Source organism: Bos grunniens, chromosome 10 (assembly GCF_055505025.1).
Source record: "Bos grunniens cultivar Pamir isolate PY7600 chromosome 10, Bosgru_T2T1.0, whole genome shotgun sequence".
Classification (NCBI taxonomy): Eukaryota; Metazoa; Chordata; class Mammalia; order Artiodactyla; family Bovidae; genus Bos; species Bos grunniens.
This window is the reverse complement of record NC_141174.1, coordinates 60,471,084-60,496,622: the sequence shown is the minus strand read 5'-3', so window position 1 is coordinate 60,496,622 and position 25,539 is coordinate 60,471,084. Positions and strand designations below refer to the sequence as shown.

General features: G+C 42.2%; 2 long non-coding RNA genes across 2 annotated transcripts in view; one reads left to right on the top strand and one right to left on the bottom strand.

The window, feature by feature from the left end:
* Nucleotides 1-25,539, bottom strand: part of LOC147364642 (uncharacterized) — a 147,299-nt gene that overhangs the window by 44,341 nt on the left and 77,419 nt on the right. The window contains exon 3 of the long non-coding RNA XR_015134790.1: nucleotides 3,484-3,707. This is a non-coding gene — a long non-coding RNA (uncharacterized LOC147364642). The remainder of the gene's footprint in view (nucleotides 1-3,483; nucleotides 3,708-25,539) is intronic.
* The window catches only part of LOC147364645 (uncharacterized), a 33,851-nt gene continuing 19,179 nt past the window's right edge, over nucleotides 10,868-25,539 (top strand). Inside the window, exon 1 of the long non-coding RNA XR_015134792.1 lies at nucleotides 10,868-17,207. This is a non-coding gene — a long non-coding RNA (uncharacterized LOC147364645). The remainder of the gene's footprint in view (nucleotides 17,208-25,539) is intronic.

Here is a 25,539-nt window from a genome sequence, read left to right as displayed (position 1 = left end):
CACTTTTACTAAAGGTCACACTCCCCATAAGATCTGGTCTTGAAAACCCTGCTCTATTTTTGGTACAAACACAACCTCGTGTATCTTGGGGGGGAGAAGACACACTCCTGGAGAAGATATTATTTTCTCCACACAGCCTTTAGCTACTCCAGGGGCACCTCTGTATTCATCACTTAGACCAGTATAGACTGTGATGAGTGGCAACAAACTTAGTGAGACTCAAGTCCATTGTAACTTCTAATAAACTGAGCAGAGAAAATAGTTTCGTGGGTCATCTGAGTGAAACAGGTGAGACACAGTCTTCAAATATATGAAGAAGGGCAGCACGAAGAATTGGTACAACATGAGAAAAACAGTTGCAAAGGGTGGAGAGTGGTAGGGTCCAGTGCCTAAGTCCCGGCATGGACCTTACCTCTCTGAGTTCTCAGGGGAGAGAACAAGGCAGCCAGAACACCCTGTGAGGTAAGCTGGAACTTAGACCAGGCACAGCACAAAGGATCAAGTACCCTTTCTATTTCTGCACTGAGGCTAGTTCTATGTACCGTGGCAGGATCCCGTAAATTGAGAGACATGAGGATTTAGAGTTCACTTCTGGTCTTAGATTTAGATGCTAGAGCCTAAGAAAGTAACAAATGGGGAGGTCTGTGAGGATGTGATTCAAGAAATACTTGAACTGGGGTCTGAATTGGGGTCAGATTCCACTCTCACAGGAGCTAGGGAGTCATCCGGGCAAGCATGGCTGTCACCACCGCTGCTCGTGCTGCCCTTGCTGCTGGCTGCGTGGCCTGGGGCCGCCCCTTCCGCCCAGGCTGTGGCTGCTACCAGCCCCTGTGCTGGGAACAGCATGCCCAGCTGGGGTGCAGGACGGACTCTGGGCCTTGTGAGTATGGGTCACCATCGGATCTGCCCAAGAGCTGGAAATGGTGCAAGGTGGGATGGGGCTGACTAGGCCAGTGTTACCAGGAACAAGCACACCCCAGCATGGCAGAACCCACTGGATCCAGCATCCACCCCACCACAGCCCCAAGGAAACCAGTAACAAGTACCAGGCCAAGGACCAGGAGTGTGACAAGGTTAGCCAGGGCAGAACAGGCGCTGAATTCAGACAGTGCCATATCCTCCAGAACCACAAGAAACCACTAGAAAGTTGGTGACTTCTCCCTCTCTGGGAGGGAGAAGATGATGGCAGAAATCTAGGCGAGCGGGTCATCAGCCACAGTACAATGGCAACAGGCAAGATGTCTAATCCCTCTGGAGGCATCTATGCTGAATTCCATGAGAAGGCCCATTTCCGTGGCCAGGTGGGATGTCACCGATGGAAGAGAGTACTGAATTGTCCAGAATTTACAGAGTGAACCATGGGGTGAGAGAGGCTGTGTGAGGACAGTGACAAAGATGGGAAGAGTACTGATTACAACCTAGCTACCCAGGAGAACTGCACATTTGGGGACCGCATCACTTAAGGCAGATGTCTCCAGAAGAACACTTCTTAAAGAAATAATCTCATGATCCATAACCAGAGGGGATTCCATCAACATGGGCCCTGGGTTGGTCCTACCATGGTTTGAAGGAATGGGAGTTAATGTTCAAGTATCTGATGGCTGGTAACAGCACTGAGTACAGAGGAGGGACAGCTGTCTAAATGCCAGCGTGTGCTGAAGGAGCGTTCCTGGGGGAGAGTCTGACTGTGGATGACTTGAACCTACACAGGACGACTTCCTGCCACAGTGATGGCTGTGAACCATCTACCTGGAGAAGAGTGATCGCTAGACAGTGAATGATGTGACCTACGTTTTATTCAGTGAATGATTCGGCAACTGTAGTCTGTGATGAATTTAAGAGGCAAAACAGTTCAGACTTGTCACCTGTTTGTCACCTTGAAATCCATGGGAGGGTGGGGGGAAGGGAGATGGCAATTTCAAGTTGCCTAAGGGATGAAAAAATACACATGTCACACCAGAAAGAGGGAAAGAAGGGAGAAAGAGAGAGAGAAAGGAAGGGAGGAAGGGAGGGAGGCTGGCAGGAAGAAAGAGGGGAGGGAGGGAGGGAGGGAGAGAGGGAAAGGAACTGAACACCCATCCTGGGGCAAGGTGCTGGCCCCAGGACCGGAGAGACCAGCACGATTAGACACGATGCTGCCCTCCTGTAGCTGTGATCTGTCTGGGATTGTATATGTTACATGCCAGCCTACTGTAGGTTTTCAAGATTGGACAAGTTGCAAATACACTTTCAGAACCACGTGCTAATATGTGTGGAAATAATAACTGAAAAGTCTATAGTGATAGGACTCTGTTTTCCTTCCTTACTTTAGTAGTATTTCTCACACTTCAGAAAACCTTTGTATTATGCATCTTCCAGGCCATATTTCTTCAATACCTGCCTTGACTTCTCTCCTGCTGAGCTCTGCTCCACAATACATTTGCCTCCCTAGAAGCTAATTATAAGCCTGTATTTTAATGCCTACTTACAAGGAAAGCTTGTGTCAAAAGCAGCACACATACACACACACACATATATATATATATAAAAATTGCAAAGAGTACAATTCCAGAACAGTGATGGAGCAATGCCCTTGGATATGTTCACCAAGGAATGATTCAGGGAAGTTGAAATAGGTTTGTTCATGTTAGTACTGGCCAAGTCCTGATGCTTAATCAGTGTTTATTGACAATAATCATCATGATAGTGATGAAATGACCTGGTAAAGTTCATTTGGGACACTTTCTAGCTATAAAAAGGGGCAGATGAACTTTCGTGCTCGTCAAGATCAGAGCTTAGGTTACTGCAGCATTGAAGGTAAGTTCATGCCTTTGCAGGTCCACAAAGTTTTTCACTAGTCCTTCTCAATCTTGAGAAATAATGTTTCTGTTGTAATAGTAGCTTAGAATATTTGAATGTTAGGTCTTAAGTTTTGGACTTTTAATCACAGGCTTTCTAGCTAATGTTACAATCTCTTTTCGGCCTTTGGTCTCCTGAGCCAGTTCTGAAAAGCTGAGATGCTATTATCACTTTCTCTTTTGTACTGAAATGTTATGAGGTATAAGGGGGAAAAAAGTATAAATAGGAATAGTTTAAGGATGTATTTACATCTTGGATTTTTGAAGAGAAAACTCAGATCTCCCAAATTGTCTTTTATCATCTATTTAAGGTCTAGAGCACTATTGAAGTTCACCTCCCCTTAAAACCAAACAAACAAAAATTTTTTTCAGAGCTTCCATGAACTTCTATATTTATAGATGGAAAGATATATGGGACTACACACTTTCAAGCCTCATTGCAGGACCCTAGTTTTAGTGGGATCATGTAAAACCTTGTATTGTTGAAAACCCAACCTTGTATTGTCTTCCATCTTGAAGCAGCATTGAGTATTTTATCAAACTGATAGCAAGGAAGTGTTTCACCTGCTTGACTTTTTCTTACTGTTTCATCTGAGTTTCAGTGCAGTGTGTCTACACCCTGCTGGGTGTGGAGGCCGTGACTCACCTAGAGAGAGGATGTAGTTCTCTGGCCACATCCAGGGTGTTGCAGGATGACTGAGGCACTTCTCACTTGGGCTTGATGCCATTTTGTTCCTTCCCTGGTTCTCACTTGGATATTTACTTGGCTACTTGCTACCAAGGAGAACCAGTCCGTTGAGTATTTGAATATTAATTCCTCTTTCTACACAAGTGGCTGAGCAAGTTTTTACTGGAAGCGTAGACTAGTGCCTGAGGAAAGATGGGGGTGGGGAAAAGAGAGATTGAGGTTAAAAGGCAAAGGGACCTGCAGAAAATAGCTTTCCTGTCTAATTACAAGTTTTATGATGCTTTCCCATTGTCCAGGATCTCTGAGCATAAGACTAAGAAAACGTTTTGGTGAGAATAACCTCACATTATCAGTTCACGCCAAGGAGCTCCCTCTCCAGCTGCAGCACCACAGCTTGGTCCATTACAGCTCAGGGAGGGACCTGATGCCTGGTCATCTGAGTCCTGTGAGTTGCATTTTGTACATAGCACCTTCTCCTTTCACCCTCTCTCAGACTAAGCAGTTTCCCAGAAAGCTAGTGGCTGCAGGCCAGGTATAACTGCGGGGAGAAGCTATCTGGATAGAAGCAGGTGCAGTCAGGCAAAGGGTGAACTTGTACACCAGGCAACCTTTCCTCCTGAGGGTGTCAACGTTCTCTTCATTCTCAGAGGCTCGCTCACCCCTGTGTCCTTTTCTTTCCCTCCTGTGGGCACTTCCAGAGCTGGGTAGCTTGGGTACATTTCTTATCCAAAGCCTTTTCTTTCTTTTTTAAAATATAATATGACTAGTTGATCAAGAGTTGTATCTAAGAGTGGTCAGATTGGGTATTTGGGGTAGTCAGGCCCAAACCCAGCTCTTTATCAGAAATATGGGAGCAGGGGAGAGGGAGAAGCTGGTTTAAAAATATACACTCCAAAACAACAAGTACCTACTGTATATCACAAGGAACTGTATTTAATATCCTATGATAAACCATAGTGGAAAAGAATATGAAAAAGAACGTATATGTGTGTAACTGAATTACTTTGAGGTACAACATTGTAAATCAATCACGAAAGTCAAAGTGTTAGCCACTCAGTGGGGTCTGGCTCTATGACCCCATGGACAGGCTTTTCTGTCCATGGAATTCTCCAGGCAAGAATACTGGAGTAGGGTAGCCATTCCCTTCCCTAGGAGACCTTCCCGACCCAGGGATAAAACTGAGGTTTCTGACACTGCAGGCAGATTCTTTACTGTTTGAACCATCAGGAGATCATACTTCAATAAAATAGGGAAAAAACATTCCAGGATGATATATCTTTACTGATGCATTCCACCAAAAATTTAAAGAAGCCTTAATACCACTCTTTCTCACAATCTTCCTAAATCGAACAGAAGGGAATATTTTTTAACTCATTCTATGAGACCAGCATTACCCTGATTCCAAAGCCAGAAAAAGATACTACAAGGAAAGAAAACTATATACCAGGGTCCAATAAGAATACAGCATTTAAAAAAAATATTAGCAAATCAAATTCAGCAACATATTAAAAGGATTATGTACCATGACCAAATGGAATTTATTCATGAAATGCAAGGAGAGTTCAATATTTAAAAATCAATTTCTGCAATATACCACATTAATGTAATGAAAAAAAAAATCTCACAGGATCATTTCAATTAATGCAGAAAACTGTTTGACAAATTTAACACTCAATGACAAAAATACTCAATAAACTAGAAACAGAGGGAAACTTCCTCAGTATTAAAAGGCCATATATTAAAAATCCTCAGCAAATATCATACTCAATGGTGAAAGACTGAGAGCTTTTCTCTTAAGATTAGGAACGAAAGAAAGATGTCTGCTTCTAGTCAACATAATATTGGAAGTTCTAGCCAGAGATATTAGGCAATAGAAAGAATGAAAACATATCTAAATTGGAAAGAAAAGAATAAAATTATCTCTGTTCAGAGATGATAGAATTTTTTATGTAAAAAATTCTAATGATTACACACAAAACAACTAGAGTGAATAATATTTAGCAGTTGCAGGATACAAAAAAAATACAAAAAATCAGTTACATTTTTATATACTAGCAATGAAAAGTCTGAAATGGAAATTAAGAAAATTATTCCATTTATTAGGATGTCAAAAAGATAGTATTCAGGAATAAAAAAATATATTTTTATGGTGACACTGTGCAGCATGTGGGATGTTAGTTCCCCTGCAGGGAACAAACCTGTGACCTCTGTGGTGGAAGCATAGTCTTAACCACTGGACTACCAAGGAAGTCTCAGGAATACATTTTTAATCAAGGAGGCTAAAGACTTGAACATTGAAAATTACGAAACATTGCTGAAGGAAGTTAAAGAACACAAATAAATGGAAAGACATCCTGTGTTCATGGACTGGAAGGCTTGGTAAGATGAAGTGTCTTAGTCACTTGGTTGTGTGTGACTCTTAGTGACCCCATGAACTGTAGCCCATAGCCCACCAGACTCCTCAGTCCGTGGCATTCTCCAGGCAAGAATACTGGAGTGAATAGCCATTCCCTTCTCCAGGAGAGCTTCCTGATCCAGGGATCAAACTTGGTCTCTTGCATTGCAGGCAGATTCTTTACCATCTGAGCCACCAGGGAAGCCCATTAAATTGAAAATATTACAGAAATTGCTCTACACATTCAATGCAATCTCTTTCAAAATCCCAACAGCATTTTTTTCAGAATAGAAAAATCTATTCTAAAATTCATATGGAATATCAAAGGACCTGGAATAATCAAAACAATATTTCAAAAGAGGAACAAAGAACAGAATTGGAGGTCTCATTCTTCCTGATTTCAAAACTTTCTACAAAGCTACAGTAATCAAAACAGTGTGGTATTGGCATAAGGACAGACATATAGACCAATGGTACAAAACAGAATCCTAGAAACAAACCCTTGTATATATGATCAAATGATTTTTGACAAGGGTGCCAAGACCATGCAATAGGGAACGGACAATCTTTTCAACAAATGGTACTGTGAAAACTGGATATCCACATGTAGAAGAATGAAATTGGACACTTTCCTTATATTATTTAAAAAAATCAGCTTTGTTTAGGAACAAAGACCTAAATTTAAGAGCTAAACTATAAAACTCTTAGAAGAAAACACAGGAGAAAAGCTTCATAACACTGGACTTGATAATGATTTTTTGGCTATGACACCAAAAGCACAGGCAAGAAAAGAAAAAATAGACTGGGCTTCAACAAAATAAAAAAGCTTAGTGCATCAAAGGACACTCTGAAGAGAGTAAAAAGACAGCCCACACAATGGGAAAGTATGATAAGGAGTTAATATTCAGAATATATTAAAACTCCTATAACTCAGAAACAAAAAAATAAAACCAAACCTAATTTTAAAATGGACAAAGAACTTGAATAGATACGTCTCCAAAGAAGATATACATATGGCCAATAAGCACACAAAAAGATGTTCAACATCATTAGTCACGTTGTTATTGTTTTCTTGTTAAGTGGTGTCTGACTCTTTTGCGACCCTATGGAAAAGTAGGCTGCCAGGCTCCTTCTGTCCATGGGATTTCCTAGGCAAGAATATTGGAGTAGGTTGCCATTTCCTTCTCCAGGGGATTTTCCTGACCCAGAGATCAAACCCACAACTCCTGCATTGGCAGGCAGGTTCTTTACCATTGAGCCACCAGGGAAGCCTCTATTAATCATGCTGCTACTGCTAAGTCGCTTCAGTCGTGTCCGACTCTGTGCGACCCCATAGACAGCAGCCCACCAGGCTCCCCTGTCCCTGGGATTCTCCAGGCAAGAACACTGGAGTGGGTTGCCATTTCCTTCTCCAATGCATGAAAGTGAAAAGTGAAAGTGAAGTCACTCAGTTGTGTCCGACTCTTAGCGACCCCACGGACTGCAGCCCACCAGGCTCCTCCATCCATGGGATTTTCCAGGCAAGAGTACTGGAGTGGGGTGCCATTGCCTTCTCCTCTATTAATCATGAGGAAAATGCAAATCAAAACTACAAAGAGATATCACTCTACACCCCTTAGAATGGCTTTTACCAAAACCAAAACCAAACAAAATGAAAAACAAAAAGAATAAAACAAAAACAATAAAAAAAGAAACAGAAAATAGTAAGCATTGACATAGTTGTAGAGAAATTGGAACTCTAGTACACTGCTGATGGGATGTGAAATGGTGCAGCTGTTGTGGAAACCAGTTTGATTGCTCCAAATGGTAAACATAGCATTACTTGTATGCAGTAATTCCACTCCTTGGTATATACTCAAAACAACTGAAAGCAGGCAATGAAACAGAAACTTATACACCAATGTCTGTAGCAGCATTATTCACAATAGCTGAAAAGTAGAAACAACCCAACTGTTTACCATGAGATGAATGGTTAAAGGAAATGTACCTTATACATATAATGCATATTTGGCCATAAAGAGGAATGAAATTCTAATACCTGTTATAATAAATGAAACTTGAAAATATTATGCTAAGTAAAATAACAAAAGGACAAATAACATATGATTCAATATATATATGTGGTACCTGGAAAGTAGAATAGAGATTGCCTGGAGCTCAGGGGGAGGGAGAAATAGGGAGTTACTTTTAAACTATTCCTGAGTTTCTGTTTGGGATGATAAAAATGTTTTGGGAAATGAACAGTGGTGATGATGGCACAGCATTGCAAATGCATTAAAGCCACTAAATTGTACATATGTCTGCTTAGTCGTGCTTAGTCCCTCAGTCGTGTCTGACTCTTGTGACTCCCTGCCCCCTCCATGGACTGTAGCCCACCAGGCTCCTCTGTACGTGGGATTCTCCAGGCTTGAATACTAGAGTGGGTTGCCATGCCCTCCTCCAAGGGATCTTTCCAACCCAGAGATTGAACCCAGGCCTCCTGCATTGCAGGTGGATTCTTAACTGTCTGAGCCACCAGGGAAGCCCAAATTGTAAACACACACACACCATTTATTTTTAAATTGTACATATAAAAATGGTTAAAATTATAAATTTTATATTATAAATATTTTACCATAGTTAAAAACAGTTTAAAAAAATACACATACCAGAGCTCCATTCTTGAAGAACAGAGAGGCAGATGCTGTAAATATGGGATGAGTACTTGGAATCTGTAATTTTTTTTTTTTAATGCCTTCCTGTCTTTCTTGGGCATAGACAGGTTTGGGAATTTAGGATATAATCTCTATCAACTCTTTCCAAGGGGACTGACACCAGCCTGTGAGGAAATGTTTAACAGTATATGAGGAAAACGTGTTTTTCATAAGATCTTAGCGTGTTAGAGTGCTGCTTTTAAAATCTGAGATTGTCATTTTCACATTGTTTTGGTATTAGAGTCAGGTTGTTTTTGAAACCGTCTGTACTTGGTAAAATGAAAATCATTAATCCTTTGTTGGGCTCCCCCGAAACTGTGAAATTTTAATGGCTTATTAAATTCCAAAGGCTGGAAAAGTTTGCTCCAGATGCTAACCATTTGAAAATATGGTAGCATAGACTGCTCCTGCTATTTATTTGTACAATAAGAAACTGGAAGGATGTATGCATTTTTCGTTGTTTGTAGGATCCTCGAGGTAAAAAAAAAAAAGGGCAGAGTTGCAGTCGACAGTATTAAGATATTATTTCTCTTGCTGCCTGTTGCAATGCTCTTCCTCCATAAGGGGAGGCGGGACCAGGAGGACAGAGAATAGTATAACTCTTCCGGGAGAAGAACTGCCTTCTGGGCAGGGCCTTGAAGGCCCTTGCCTCAGTGTTTGGGGGCTGAGGAAGGGCAGGGGCCAGGGAACGGCCACTGCTAAGGGATGCCTTTGCATTCCAAAGGACTGTTTCTGTCCAGGGAGTGTAGAGTCTGTGGGAGCCACACCCACCCCCACCCTTCAGGCAGTTTAATTATTGAAAAGTGCTTCGGAAGCACAAAGGGCTGGAGAGACTCCATGTGCCCTTGCTCGGGCCTGTGTGGGAGTTGGCTTTTGTGACACTGAGGCTCCTCTGGGAGGCTGTGGAACAAGAAACACTTCTTTCCTCTTGCGGTTCAATCTTAGGATTTGCCCAGGAAACAGAGAGACAGTCCAGGGACAGCATTCTATCTCCAGAGAGAAGTTAAGGTGCTTTTTTTTTTTTTTGGTGATAGGATTTGTAAGATATTTAAATAAATGAGCCACATCAGATTTTAGTTTTGTTTTCTTGTTTTAAATTTTATATTAAAAGTTTACATTCAGGTCATTTGTATATAAATGAGATCATGTAATATGTTCCTATTCTGTGACTTAACTGTTTTTAAACTTAACAATGTTTGCTGGAGTTCTTTTTGTGTTAGTACATAAAAGCTTCCCTCATTTTTCTTTAAAGGCTACATTCTTGCCAAATTATGGACACATTGGTGGTTTGCCATTTTTCAGCATCAAACAAACAATACTGCTGCAAGCTTTTGTTCACAAATTTATGTGCTTATGCATCAATATTTCTGAAGGATATATTTCTGAAGTAGGATTTCTGCATCAAAAGGCATGCACGTTTGAATTTTGGGTAAATAATGCCAAAGCTTCTCCCTGAAAATTCTGTTCTAATTTACAAAGACACCAAAATACTCATGGACATTGAACATTATAAATTTAAAAAAAACTGCCAGCATCATATGCAGAAAAAGCTGCATCATTTAAAATCGCATCTTTTCATTGTGCATCTTTTCATATGCCTATTGACCATCTGGATATTTGGTAGCATTTTCTCAAAGTATAAAAATACAGAAAAGTATAAAAGTATACAGAAAAGTATTCTACTGAAATAATTAACAGAATTCTTCTTATACCACCATCCAGGTCAAGAAATAGAATATTATCAGAACTTTTCCCACCCCCCCCCCCAAGTAATCACTATTCTGCAATATAACTTGCATAGATTAGATGTGCCTGGTTTTAAACTTCATAAAATGGAATCATACAGCATGCACTCATGTCTAGCTTCCTTCATTCAACATTATGAGTCATTCATGTACTTGCTTGTAGCTGTAATGTATTCATTTACATTGCTTATTATATTCCATTATGTGAATATACCACAATTTATTTACTGATGGATATTTGGATTCTTTCCAACTTTCAATTACTAGCAAATAATGATGCTATGGATGTTCCTGTGCATGTCTTTCAGAATACATGTGCATACATTTTTGTTGGGTATATTATCTAGGAATGAAATTTGGGGGTCATGAGTAATACCAACCTGGCCAATTATATTTGTGAATTTTCTACAACTCTTCCTTGTATGTTAATTATTGGGTGGTTTGTATGTATTCTATTTATTCTGGATGTTTTTTCTGTTTTATAGCTCTTATAAATATTTTCTCCTGGTCTTTATTTATATTGACTTTTACTTCACAGAGTTTAAAATTTTTATGCAGTCAAGGTTATAAATCTTTTTCTGTATGGTTTCTGAGCTTTATATTTTGTTTAGAAAGTCTTTCCCTATCTCAAGATTATAAAGTATTCTATGTTTCCTTTGAATACTCATTTTGATTTTTACAATAGGATTTTTAATCAGTCTGAAATTTATGATGGTGAGAGGCAGAGGCTAATTCATGCCCAACACTCAGGGCATGAATAAAATGATACCATTTGCTGTCTGGATTTTTAGATATTTATTTTTTAAAATTCCAAGATAGGTGATGACACCAATGAGCTAAGAAACTGTCAAAAAAATTTTTTTAATTCTTTTTTTTTTTTTACTTTTTAATAGTTTTCCCTAACATAAGCCTCAGATCTTAAATGGGCAAAAGTTCTGTATTAGTGGTTGCTACCACAAATGCCATGCGTGTAAATGCTCAGTGACAATTCATTTACTGTGTATTTATGGAACTTTAAAGTGCAGTTCTCGTGGATTTTTGTGTCTGATAAGGAGAAAGATTCCATCCTAGAATCTTCAAGGCAAACTGATGGCACATTGGATCTGGGCTCTCAGGCCAGGAAACCCACAGCTGCTTCTTCCCTCCTAAGGGCCCAGCTCCTGTCCATCTGAGCAGATGCCCCCAGATAGGTTATGTGATCTCAACCCATCCTCAGTATAGAAAGGGGTCCAGTTGAGATTTTATCCAGTCCCCAGGGTCAGCTTTTGTTTATAGACATGACTTCCTCCAGCAAGTCTGCTCACCTAAGGGAAACTATTTTCTTGCCCACCTGGATGATGGGTGCAGGGCCACATGTGGAGAAGCGTGTGAGAACTCAGTTGTCCTCCCAGTGTGTCTGAAACGGAGCACTGGCTTGTGCCTGTTAACTAGCAGTGCCCAGTGTGGAGCTGTCTGTTCACAGACTTTCCACTGGCTCACAGTGTGAGCTGGTTTTATTCTGTTCGCCCCTCCTTTTTAAAACCTTTTTCCTTACACGTTTTGGAGAGGGCTGGTTACCTGTGGTTTAGTTAATAAGTTATATGACTGGAGCTTGAGCTGGAATGAGAAGAAACATCCCCCTAGCTTGACAAAGAGCTTGGTTTCCGGCTGGTGAACCACACATTCCCTGGTGAACCGTCTGAGCTGGTTCACTTGGAAATTGATCTGACCAGGCTCCAAAAATATAATCAAAGTGGGTTGAAATCACTCATTTTGTCACTTTCATTCTTAGTTTCACTATTTAAGGATTTGGCTGAAAGCATTTTAAGGATTTTGTCCTGAAAGCATGGAATTTTCTATTTGTGACAATGGCATTGTGTGTGTGTGCACATATTCAGTGTCCCGGGCTTGCCTGTACAGGCATGTTTTCAGCTGAACTATTTATACCTAAAGGCATGCAGTGATTAAAGATCACAGCGTATGGCAAGTTTTCTTTGATTTCCAGAATTGCCTATCTGAATTTGTAGGTTAGTGTCTTTGGAGAAATGCAATGTGCATCCAACTGATCACCTAGGTAGAGGACCTTGCCTCAGAAATATCTGAGGATAATTTACTTATAAGAAACCAATATGCCTTTTTTTTTTTTTTTTGAGGAACAGGTGTATTTGACCACACATTGGGGAAGTGAAGACCTGAGCTTTGAGGAAGTCAAGTGTGAGGCCTCAGAGTGGTTATTTATATCTGAGTGATGTGTATTGAAAGTCAAAGACTTTCATTCCCCCAACATCACAGAACCAATTTAGAGAAGAGAAAAGGTGTGAGTTTTGCCTTGTTAAATATCTGTCGCACAGAGAAGAGTTCTGGTGTGGGTCAGACTGGGTCATGATCCACACACAGGCTCTACTGTAGACAGAAGGGTATTCACATGCTCTTGCTTCAGTACTTTGTGGATAAAGTGGCTCATTTCCCATTGGTTGATAGATGTGTGACTTGATTCTTGCTTCTTTTCCCAAGATGCTCCTCCCCCAACCCCACCATGTGAGCAGCCTGGTGTGGATGTTTGGGGGAGAAGGGGAGGAAGAACCTTACATTTTCTCTCAGCTCAAAATAAGAACACTGGACTCTAACAACAGCCCCAAACTATACATTAGAAACCCTTGTGTTCGCTGTTAGAACAAATGAAGCCTCATGTGACTAGTTTCCACTTTTCTGTCTCTTGAATTGTAAAGTTCCCCGCTCCACGCTCTTCTGGTTATGGGAAACGAGTGTGTTTTCAGACCAACATGTCAGAATTACGAGGAAGAAACGGCTGTGGAACAAACTACGTGATACGCTTGACAAGAACTGAGTAAAAACACGTCTCAGATTTTCTGAGGCGGTCTTCCACTTTTGGTTCAGAAATAGGACCCAGCAGCCGCAGAAAGAGAAGCACCTTCGCGGCACCATTAGGGTCACATAGAGTCCCAAGTAAGGAACCAACAGAGGATTTTTCTGCACAGAAAGATGGGGTGTCTCTAGGAGGAGAACTTAGTCCTGTTTCTACCAGAGGTAGGTGGAAACTGAAAAGAGAATTTGTGATCATCTGCTCTAAATGAGAAGGCCAAGGTGCAGAGTCCTCAGAAGGATGGAGCAGTGAGGAAATGTGAGGTGGCGGGAAATCACGAGCCCGTTTACATAAACATTTAGCTCCTTCTGGGCTCGCCTAAGCCTAGTCCTTTGGAGTTTGCCTTTTACGAGGGTAAACATGGTTTAAGAGTGAGCAAATATTAGTTCACATAATTAAAACCTGTTGAGTTGAACAGGAAACGTTCAAGGGAAATCTGCAGGTGTCTGCAAGCAAGGGTGACTCTGGAAGGATCTCCGTATGTCGACGCCTTTTCTCCCAAGGGGAGTGTCCCTGGAAGGAAGCCACCAAGGACAGGAGAGGAAACAGACTGCTTGTAAAAAACTGGAGCAGCGTGGAAAGGTTCTGAACTGATTAATAAGCCGCTAGCCCTGGGGAGGGTATAAAAGGCATCTGGGATATTTGCATTTTTGTTTATTGAAGAGAGGAAGGCGCCTCACAACTCTCTCCCTAATTCATTCAGGACATGATATTTTTAAGACTGCTGCCATCTCAAGGCTTGAATCTGTTTTCAGCTTCTCTCCAGGTTTCATCACACATGTATATTAAAAAAAAAAAAAAGATGGTTCCAATATGACTTTAAAAAGAAAAGCCAGCCTGACTTCTAAAATCCAATTTTGCCCCGTGGATGTATTTTCTTCCTGGAGGGGGCCATGTGATCTCTCCGCTCCTCACCATCCTGCATTCTCTGCATTCCAAGGCCTGGTCACAGCCAGATAGAAACTCTTATCCTCAGTCTGTCTGTAGTGAATGAGAGAGGGGCCTTGTTCAGACCAAGGGTGGAGACAAATGGGTGTGTAACTCACCATAATCCATGGCAAGAAATGATACACGTCATGAGAGAAAAATAAAGTGCTGATGGAAATGTAATCTCATTAGAAGGATTTGTTTGTGGTGGCATTTGAAATGAGCCTGAAAAAATGAGTAGGATTTTGACAGATGGCAAAGAGTATCACTGGTATTATTATGGTGTTAACTTTCAATAAAATCAAATGAATCTGAATCTGTTCAGAACTCTTTAAACTTTTGTGAGGCTGGGCCTGGGCACACTGTTCTGCTGGTAGTAGTACCCTAATTATGCTCTTCACTTCACTTCAGTCGTGTCCAACTCTGTGCGACCCATAGACAGCAGCCCACCAGGTTCCCCCGTCCCTGGGATTCTCCAGGCAAGAACACTGGAGTGGGTTGCCATTTCCTTCTCCAATGCATGAAAGTGAAAAGTGAAGTTGCTCAGTCGTGTCTGACTCTTAGCGACCCCATGGACTGCATCTCCCAATCTCAACCCATCTCCTGGCTCCAGGTTCAGGCATGCGACCCAGACTAACCAATAGGAGAACCACATTCCCTTAACGCAGTGATTGATTGGGTTGTAAGCATGTGACTGAGGCTGAGCCAATCCTGGAGCTTTTTCTGGAACCACTGGGTAAAAGGCATCCTCTTTCTGCTGGGATTGCTGAGGTGGTGGGTTGATATGCAGGAACCCCAGGTGGCCAGTCTTGTTACCACAGAGAGAGAACCTGAGAGACACAGAGATTCCTGAGCACTTGGAGCCAGCTGTGCCTGAAATTCTACTCTGGACTTTTTAGTCAGGGCAATAAATTCACCTTTTAATAAGGCATTTTGTGTTTTTCTCTTGCAAACAAAAGAGTCCTAACCTATACATAAAATTTTAGTCTGCTTTAACAAACAAAAAACCCCAGTGGGGCAAGGGTGGTTACAGAATCATAGAGCAGTTTCCTAGCAAAAAGAAATCTTCCTACTGCTAACATTTCCAGGTGCCAGTGACTAAGAATTTGGAGACTTTATCCTTAACCCCCTTGTCTGAGGCTGCTCACCAATCTAAGTGTGCTGGATATTTTCCAATGAATCAGAAATGAAATACGCAGCACAATAGCCACAAAGTATTGAAAACAGCTCGTTGCCTTTTGTCTCTGTCCAAGCTTTGTTTTTTCTGGGTCACATTTTGTAAGTGAAGAGTCGTAGTGATAATTCTGTTTGGATTTATTAACAGTTGAATAGACCTTTGAGAAAAGATTTGTTAATCATCAGAAGCAAATTCACCGCAGAAGCATTGTAGACAGAGAGTGGGATGGTTGCCTTGAGCCAACTAATTCTCTGCCCCTTCAGGGAAAACTCTTGGATGTTTGAATTAAGTGCCACATCTGGAAACGCAGAAAGAGAATTGCTTTTATTGAATGCATAGTATGTCCTTGGTACAAAGAACAGCATTTTGCCTGCATTCTTTCTCAATTTCATCATTTCTACAAGGTAGGTCTTAGTCCTGTTTTACAGGTAGGGAATGATGCAGACACTGCCAGTTGCTACCCCCAAATCCATCCTCTTTTTGTTCCTTACAGATAGATAACCCCAAGAAGTTACTGCTTCTAGTTCAACGTTTATACTCCATGGGTGATTCCTGTCAACATTAATCATTTTGCAAACATTTGTCATGTCTTTCCTGCAGCTATGAATGGCCGTGTGATATGGTTCTGACCAGTGAGACTTAAGTAGAAGTCTTCTGGGGATTTCTGGGAAAGTGTGGCTGTCCTTATATGGACATTGCCCCTTCCTCCTGTTCTTTCCTTCACCCTACTTGGAACATGGATGTGAGGCTGGTGCTGGAGCAGCCATGTTGTGACCTTGAGGCAACCGTAAGGCAGACAGCCATATCCTGAGGGTGGTGAAGCAGGAATACAGAAGAACACTGGGGTATTCTGACATTGTGAAGCTACTCTTTCTGCCCCCAAAGGCCTACTTTCAGTCTTGGTGCGTGAAAAAATAAACCATTGTTTCATTAACCCAGTGAGGCTGGGTTTCTGCTACAGACAACTGAATTCTATCCCTGACTACACAGAAACTGAACTAAAGAAGTTTAAGGGACTTGCTCACATTTCCATATAAAGTAATGTCTCAAAGCTGAATGAGACATAGTACCCAGCTTTAAAGAATTCAAGCCTAGTTTGGGAGGCAGATACATAAATAGATAATTATAGTGTAATGATGGGATTTACCTAAGGGTAACATAGATGCCTCAAAAAAAAAAAAAAAAAGAGAGAGAGTCAGAAGTGGAACAGGAGTTAGCCAGGCAGAGGAGTGAGGTGGGGAAAAGAGAGTATAGCTTGAATAAAAGGTATGTAAGTGAGACACAGCACAGCCTATGCAGGGAGTCACGCAGGCTGCTGTGAGTTGTTGAAGCATAAAGTATGAGGCAGGCAGTCAGGAGAAATGCAGCTGGAGGGGTGTTTCATTTTACTATTGAGCATAATAAGCCACCACCCAAAACTTGATGGCTTGAAAGTACATTTTATCATTTCTCATAATTCTGCAATCTGAGCTGAGTTCAGCTAGGTGGTTCTTCTGTTCATGGAGTATCTACTGGGATTAGGACATCCAAGAAAACTTCTTAACCCCCAGCTTTGGTGCCTTGGCTGAGATAAATGGAAGAGCTGGGCCATTCTCTCTCTTTCTCTGGCCTCTTCAGGTGGCTTCCTCACAGTATGATGACATCAGAGTACATGGCAGATGGCTTCCAACTGGGAGGAAGAAGAAGCTTCCAGTGCATATAGGGTCTGGGTTCAGAACTACCAGAACATTATTTCTACTGCACTCTGTTGATCAAAGCAAGTCACAAGACCAGCCCTTCAGGGAAAGGAAGCACTTTCTACTTCTTGATAGAAGGAGCACTTTGCACACACAGGGAGAGATGAATTAACAATGGTCCTCTTTGGAGACTACCTACCCCAGAGGTAAGAAGGGTACAGATGAAGGACAACCTTGTCTGCTTGTCAGGGAGGTTGATGTGAACCCCAGACCTGGGAGTGGGTGGATGTTGCTCTGCTTCATATTTGGGATCAGAAAGGAAAATACCTCTCAAACTGCCCCAACTTATCACAGTGAAACAGAGTAGTGTGATTAGGCAGAGGAAGGCTGGAGCTTGGCTTCTCTGAACTCCCTTCAGTTCCCATGTCTTATGGGAGATGGTTGAGTTGAGAATCAGAGAGTCTCCTCTGGGGTCTGCAGTGGTAAAGGACAAGGGGAGCTGCTAGCCAAGGCTGTGGAGTCAGAGTGGCCCAGGAAGCTGAGCAGGCTGAGTCCGGCTACCCCACAGCAGGAATCAGCGAGGATCTGGAGGGTGTGGTATGGGTCTGAGGACCTTGTCTTTTACCCTCCCAACCCCTACCCAAAGGGTGCCCAAAGACACCACCCCTCCTACCCAGTGAATTTACACAAAGCATCACGCTGGAGAGCAGCAAGGAGGAGAGGTGACCTGAGAGGCCGAGAATGTACCTGAAGGGACAACTTTTTCAGTGGTCTCTTCATAGCATTTCCCGGACTTCCCTGAAATCTAACCAGCAAGAGAGGCTCGTAAGGAATAAAGACAAGTTATAATGAAATAGAAAAGCCATGCTAAGGAAAATTGCAGAGACATCAGAGGAGTGCTGGCAGATGCAGAATGGCAGTTACCTCTGTGGGAGGGGAGGGGAGGGGACGCAGGGGCAGTTTTGGCTGTTGTAGAGATAAGGCTTTATCTTTGAAGTTAGGGGATGGGTATGCATGTGGTTATAGTCTTTATGCCTTTTTGTGGGTTTTAAATAGTTCATAATGTAACTTTTAAAAAAGCTGCCATTCTGAATAGAATTGTGAGCTGCCAATGCCAAGTTTAGGTTTTGAACATATTGCATGGGAGTGGGAACATAGAAAGAGGCTTGAAATGGAATCAGATTTGCTTGCTCGAAAAATCAGCCAGGGTAGATATGAGGAGGACAAGAGTAGAGACAGGGAGGCCAGGGAGGGGGCTGCCACTCCAGTCCCCTGAGAGGTGACGGTGGCCTGACTGACATCCCAGGTTGTAGTTAGGGTGGCTATGGGGTCTAGTTGGTCCTAAGGACTTGGTAAGATGCAAGGGTGGGGAAGATTTCTGCTGTGAGTGAGCACCCCATCCCCTGACTGAGATAATAGAATCCAAGTGGAGGGCGTATGAGAATGGAGAGGCACCAGGGTCACTCAGGAAAGGTTGGATTTGAGGTGCCAGTGCAATGTCATGGTAGAGGAGGGATGCATGAGTCTGGTCCCCAGGGAAGAGATCTGGGGACCTCAAGCACTGATGCAGATGGGAGCTGCAGAGGTAGGTGAGATGCTCTGATGCTCCTGGTAGGGGAGAAGCAAAGAGGATCCAGGGCAGACAACTGCAGTACCCACTCAGTCAGAGAAAGGGAAGCTCCAGCAGCTCCCAGCCCTGAAGACACCCTTTGGCGTCTGGTTAGCAGGAAAACCATCCCCCACCACAACTTGCTCTGGTGGGCTCCTCCCTCTGTCCTCCCCCAGTGCGGCCCTACCCTTCCTGCCCCTGCCCATCCTGTTCTCTATTTGCTGTGCAGGTTTGCCTGCCTGGGGGATTGTATTCCTTTCCCTCCAGAATTAGTAAAAGGGCCAGAGAGAAAGGCTCCCTCCATAACCAGATCTGGATTGAGATCCTCACCCAGGAAGCAGAAGGCCCAGCAAACCCCAGGGCCTGTCTCTTTCAAAGACAGAGCCCTGAAAGACCCACCCCTGGAGCCTCCTCTGAAGTAGACGCCAAATTGAGGAAGAGTACATAAGATGGGTTACAGCCTAGCTGGCCCCTTCCTTCAGCCTCCCACCTCCCTTTATTTTTCCTTATGATAAACGCGAGACAGTGTCAGGCTTTATCTCTGTTGACAACCTAAGTATCCTCTTTTGTATGTAGCCCCTGTCTTCTAAAACTGGAAATCTGTTTCTTACAATTTGAACTTTGATATGAAGTTTGGGCCCTGAGTTAGGCAGGGATGGCTCTGGGCTCTAGGGAAAAAAAAAGTGTTTCTGTCTCAAATTTGGGAAAACTAAAAACAACGAAGTTGCATTTCAGAAATACCAATCTCTCAAAGCATTTGTCCAAAAATGTAGATTTCGACTGTGGTATGAAAATATACTGGAGGGAATGTTACAGGGTTTTGCTTTTCTAAAACCAACCCTATGGTCAAAAGTAATAGAGCTATGAAATAAGATAATCAAAAAAGGAAAGTTTTCATACAGGAAACATTTTAATGAATCAGTTTAATGCCAAACTGTTGCATCTATCTACTCGGAGATCTGAGAAGGGCTTTCAGAGTGAGTTACTTACCAGCCCTTTGAAACTCACTTGTATAAACCATAACCTTCTGCTCTAAAATATATGCCAAGAAGAGCAGGTGTGTGCAAATAAGCAATCTCCAGTCTCATGATCTTTCTTTTCACCCAATAATTGGCTTTTTACAGAACTGCGCAGGAGGCATTGAAAGGTCCATTGGTTCATTCCTCTGCGTCCAACTGAACATCGACCAAATCAGAGAGCAGGCAGCCATTCCCTCTCAAGCCCTCCTCTGCAAACCTACTCTGGTCTTTAGTTTCCTTTCCTTGAACATCAAATTGTTTTTGATGTGCCTTCTAACTCTTGGAATGCTCACTGCCATCATTCTTATTCTGGGCTTATCCTTGGGGGACGGTAGCCCTGGCCCAGTCCTTCCATCTGTGTTCACTGTGGGCCAGGATTCAGCCAGCTGATTGAATCAATAACCTGGGGGAAGAGTTGAAAGTGGTGCTTTTCCCAGGTAATATATTTACATTTTAATAAGAGTCTCCTGGGAGAAAAAAGTGTTAACTTCCAGGCATTAAAACTAGCTGTGAGTGTGTGTGTGTGTATATAGAGAGAAGGAGAGAGAATAAGAGGAGAATTGAGGAGGAGGAAGAGAGTGGCTGCCATTTATCAAAGAAAAACACAGAGAATACCCAGAGATGATCTCTGTTAATATTTTGATTTGGGCTTCCCAGGTGGCTCTCAACTTCCCTGGTGGCTCAGATGGTAAAGTATCTGCCTACAATGCGGGAGACCCAGGTTCAATCCCTGGCTCGGGAAGATCTCCTGGAGAAGGAAATGGCAACCCACTCCAGTATTCTTGCCTGGAAAATCCCATGGACGGAGGAGCCTGGTAGGCTGCAGTCCATGGGGTTGCAGAGTCAGACATGACTGAGTGACTTCACTTTCACTTTTCAGGTGGCTCAGTGGTAAAGAATCTGCCTACCAAGCAGGAGACACAGGTTTGATCCCTGGGTCAGGACGTAGTTCAATCCCTGGAGTAGGAAATGCAACCCACTCCAGTATTCTTGCCTGGGAAATCCCTGGGACAGAGGAGCCTGGCGGGGCTATAGTCCATGAGGTTGCAAAAGAATCAGACACGGCTTAGTGACTAAACAACAGTATCTTAGTATATATCCTCCCAAGGACCTAGTGTTATAAATATGAATAATCATCCTTATCTCTAGCAGTCAAATTTTAGACACTTTTATAAAACTCAAAATTTGTACACATTGTTTTATACATCCCATTTAGTAACACTTATACTGCTGTTCCAGTAATCCCACTTCTAGGAATTTATCCTAAAGAAAAAACTAGAATGATAAGAATAACATTAGCTCTTATATATTGAATTTTAAATGTGTACCAATGGTACTGCACACCCATTAACTCACTAAATTCTCACACCCAGCCTACAAGGCACATAACATCAGCCCTCACTCAGGTCAGAGAAGCGAAGGACCTCGGGCAGGGTTCTGCTAGCAGGTGGATCTGGAGCTGGGGCTCTGTGTGCGGGAAGGAACCCCAGCAAAAAGTATCATCCACTTGGCCTCTCCAAGAGGAGTGTATCCCTTATCCCAGGGTCTCCCGTCCTCCCCAGTTGCTCCAAAGGTCCCAGACGGGAGGAATGTGGCCAAAGTCTTGCCCTCGCCTTCGGCAGGGGGTGGCAGCAGGTGACCGTGCCTGTGTGCCTCCCACTGTCTAGTTTTCAGCTCTTCTTTAAAAGCACTTCTTCCAGGAAGCCTTCGCTCAATCTCTCAGACCAATTCTGTCTCCCCTGTCTCTGTTCTTTCATGGGACTGGAGCCACCTCAGTGAAGCTTGCAAGAGATTCTACTGCCTTCCACTGTGTCACCAGGTCTCTCAAAATATGTTCTTAGGGTCCCAATCAGAATTCCCTGGAGAGGAGTTAAAAGTGCAGACCAACTGGATCAGATTCTCTAGTGGGGGGTAGGACCCAAGAATTTGCCTGTCATAGGCAGTCATAAAGATTTAGGGGTGCCTGTAGCACATTTGAGTGGTGGGGGGGACACTGCACTGGCACCGATGCCTCCTCGGAGCAGGGACTGTCCCATTGCTCTTTGAGTTCCCCACGACCCTTAGCGCGGGGAGGTATAGCAGACAGTAGTGTTTGGTGGATTCATCATAGAGATGTATTTTGAGGGGAAGGAAATGAAAGTAGAGAAGGTGGAAAAAGTGGGATTGTGGGTGTAGAATAACTGAAGAGGGTGTAATTCGAGAGCTTTTACAGAAGAGTAAATGAGATGGGAAATCTGGGGCTGATTGAGGTCCTTTGAGTGCTACCAATAGATATTTGGTCAATATCTCCTTTTTACTCCCACAGATATATTAATACATACTTTAGTCCCAGGGATTTTTTTTTTTTTTAATCTGGACTTTCAATGCCAGAATGAGTAATTGTGTATAAAGTGGGTCACAAGGAAGTGATAACTAATGCACAGACTATTTTAACTGCTGAATCAGAAATCTCTATGCTACATTATGAAATATGCAGGAAGGAAAATAAGCAGATGATAGGAGTGAAAGCAATCCTAAAATAATATTTTCACAAACAGATTCTAGCCCAACACACGCCTGAGGGGTGGGGGGAGGGGAGCTGCAATGATACACTCTCCTGTGCATTGACAAAGTGAAGCAAAGATTGCTGAACTAGAGAGCTTTCCAAATGACATAAGACCTTCTGAGGCGCATGACCACACAAGCCCACAGCCTGAATGGCTTTGGCAATGTTGTGGGGGCATCTTAGTCACTCTCCTTCCTAGCACAGGCAGGCAGGGCTTAAAGCAAGCAGAAACAAACTGAACAAAACCCAAACAGAATTTAAAAATCTGTTCTATTTACTCTTCCTAAAACAAATAAACAAAATCCATCTTTTCAGTTTAATTTTTGTTTAATAGATTTTTTTTCCTTGTGGTAAAATATATACAACATAAAAATTACTATTTTAACCATGTTTAAATGTACAATTCAGTGGTATTAAGGACCTTCACAATATTGAGCAACCATCACCACTATTTTCCAGAACTTTTTTATCAACCCAAACAGAAACTCTGTACCCAATGAGGAACAACTTCCCAGCCGCCCTGCCCAGATCTTGGTAACCATCATTTTACCTTCTGTCTCTGTGAATTTGCCTATTCCAGGAAACTCACATAAAGGGAAAAAAACTAATATTTGTCCTTTGGGATAAAAATAACACAGTATTTGTCCTTTTTCATTTTGCATCATATAGTCAAGTTTCTCTCATGTAGCATGTATCAGAATTTTGTTCATTTTTATGTCTGAATAATATTTCACTGTGTACATATACTACATTTTTTTTAATCCCTTCATAGGCTGGTGGACAGTTGGGTTGTTCCACCTTTGGTCATTGTGAATGATGCTCCTCCGAGCACTTGGGTGCAGGTATCTGGTTCAGTCCCTCTTTTCAGTTCTTTAGGAATGGAATTGCTGAATCATGGTAATTCTGTGTTTAATTTCTGAGGAACTACAAACTGTTTTTCACAGTGGCTGCATCATTTTATAGTCCCACCAGCAAGTGTTCCAATTTTTCCACATTCTGCCAATACTTACTGTTTTGCGTTAAAAAAAAAAAAGTCATCCTAATGGGGTGTGAAATAGTATTTCATTGTGGTTTGGAGAGATTTTTTAAACAGAAATCATACCAAGAACACATAGTATAGATAATTTCATATAATTTAGATTTTGAACCAAAAGTAGGAATCATAACATATACTGAGAACAATAAGGATATCTATAAACTCATTGTGCAGAGCATCTTTTGCTTTATTCTACTTTTGGTGTAAAATATTCTCATCCTGTACATTGATTTTTCTTTCTGACACAAGTTTAAATTTTACCTAATATTCTAAAAAGAGTTTGTGGACATAACGTTAAAAGATGTGTTCATCTCTGGTGGTGATTGTTATTACTTCTGGTATCCTATTGCACTAGTTTCCAAGGTTGAACAGATTCCTTGAATTCCACTGTCAGGTTATGGGGCATTTCACAGTCATAAGGAACAAAGATAAGAAGCTATTTCTTTGAAGTTGACCTGTGGTCTTTTCTTAAACTGCTTATTATAGTCAAATGACAGATCTACTGTATCGAAATACTTTCCGTTACATCATAATTTTCTTTGGGCATAAACACATTTGATAAAGAGAGACCTTTCATGAACACTTGGTTAATACAAAGTTGAAGGCCCTGCTATGAGCCAGCCATTCTGCTGGATCTGGATATACACTGGTGACTAAACAGACTTTTGCATGTGGTAGACACTTCCAGAAAGAGGTACTCCTATTGTTTGACTAATACCTTAAAGGATAACTCATAATTTAAGGGTAACTCATAGAATTTTCGAGATAAATTTGGACCAGGACCGAATTATACTTATTGAATTGAATTTTACCTGATTTCCCCTAAAGGATTTGAGTTAACTTATAAAAGATATATACAATAATGTTCATATACAGAAAGACAGAATCCAGATCAAGAAGTAAGGAAGGTAGCAACATACTTGCCCTAAGTTGCCTATGGAAGGCAATGGCACCCCACTCCAGTACTCTTGCCTGGAAAATCCCATGGACGGAGGAGCCTGGTAGGCTGCAGTCCATGGGGTCGCTAAGAGACGGACACGACTGAGCGACTTCACTTTCACTTTTCACTTTCATGCATTGGAGAAGGAAATGGCAACCCACTCCAGTGTTCTTGCCTGGAGAATCCCAGGGATGGGGGAGCCTGGTGGGCTGCCATCTATGGGGTCGCACAGAGTCGGACATGACTGAAGCAACTTAGACACAATTACTATTATGAAATTACAGTGTTTGACACAAACTTTAGAGATGCATTTGCTTGCAGAAAAACAATTAACATAGACTTGTTATAACGGATATATTGAGGCTCATATATTGATATATATATCATATATTGATATATTGAGGCTCAACATTGATATATTGAGGCTCATATATCTCACAAAACAAGAAGACTCAAGTTATGCAATCCAGGGCTGCCACAGTAATTCTCTATTAGGACCCAGTTTCATCATCTTTCTGCTATGCCATCCTTAGCATGTTGACCTTTGTCCTCATGCTTGTCACCTCATGGTCCCCAAATTGAGGTTGCTGAAACCTCAAGGCAGGAAGAAAGGAGAAGGGCTAGTGGGCAAGAACTCTCTCCTACTTTTCTTTCTTTTTTTTTTTTTAAATTTAACCAAAAACAATGAAGGGTCTGAGGTATCATCTTGTTTGCAAGCTAAGCAGTTAGCCTGCCTTGGTTTCATGGTTGCTGGTTGAAGTCACGAGACTCCTGGGTCAGGGACAGCCAGCTCTATTACTCAGCACACAGCAAGCAGCAGGATTGTGGTAGTTCTCCTTGCCCAAGTCCCATAGGGGTGACACAGATAGGCCCACAGGAATGTCGGCACACTCAATGGGTTGCCTCCTGGGAGAGGAACATTGAACTCAGGGACCCCAATCTTACACGATGAGCAGTAGGCAGGCCTGTCCTTTGCTCTGGAGAGATAGTATCTGTATCTTCAGAGGCTGTTATGCTATGCAGGCATCCTTGGAAGGATACTCTGTTGCTATCAGTAAGTCCTCTGCTTGTAAGGTACACAGAAATGAGAGAGACTGGAGAACTGTCTCCCAACAACATCCTCCCCAGGGACTTCTGCCTGGACACTACTGCCCAGAACTATATCTCTGGGCCACCTCTGATTTGCCAGGGAGCTGTGAACCTGGGCACTCTGGCTGGGTACACTGCTATTCACAAAGAAAGACGAGTTCAGGATGGAGCTTCTCAAGAGCACAACAAAAGCTGTGCCCACAAGTTTTTAATCTGTGTGACCAATGTCTTTTTCTCATTGTATAACAAGTTTTATGACACTTTATTGGTCCTGCCAGAAATAGTGTGTCCAACTTAGAA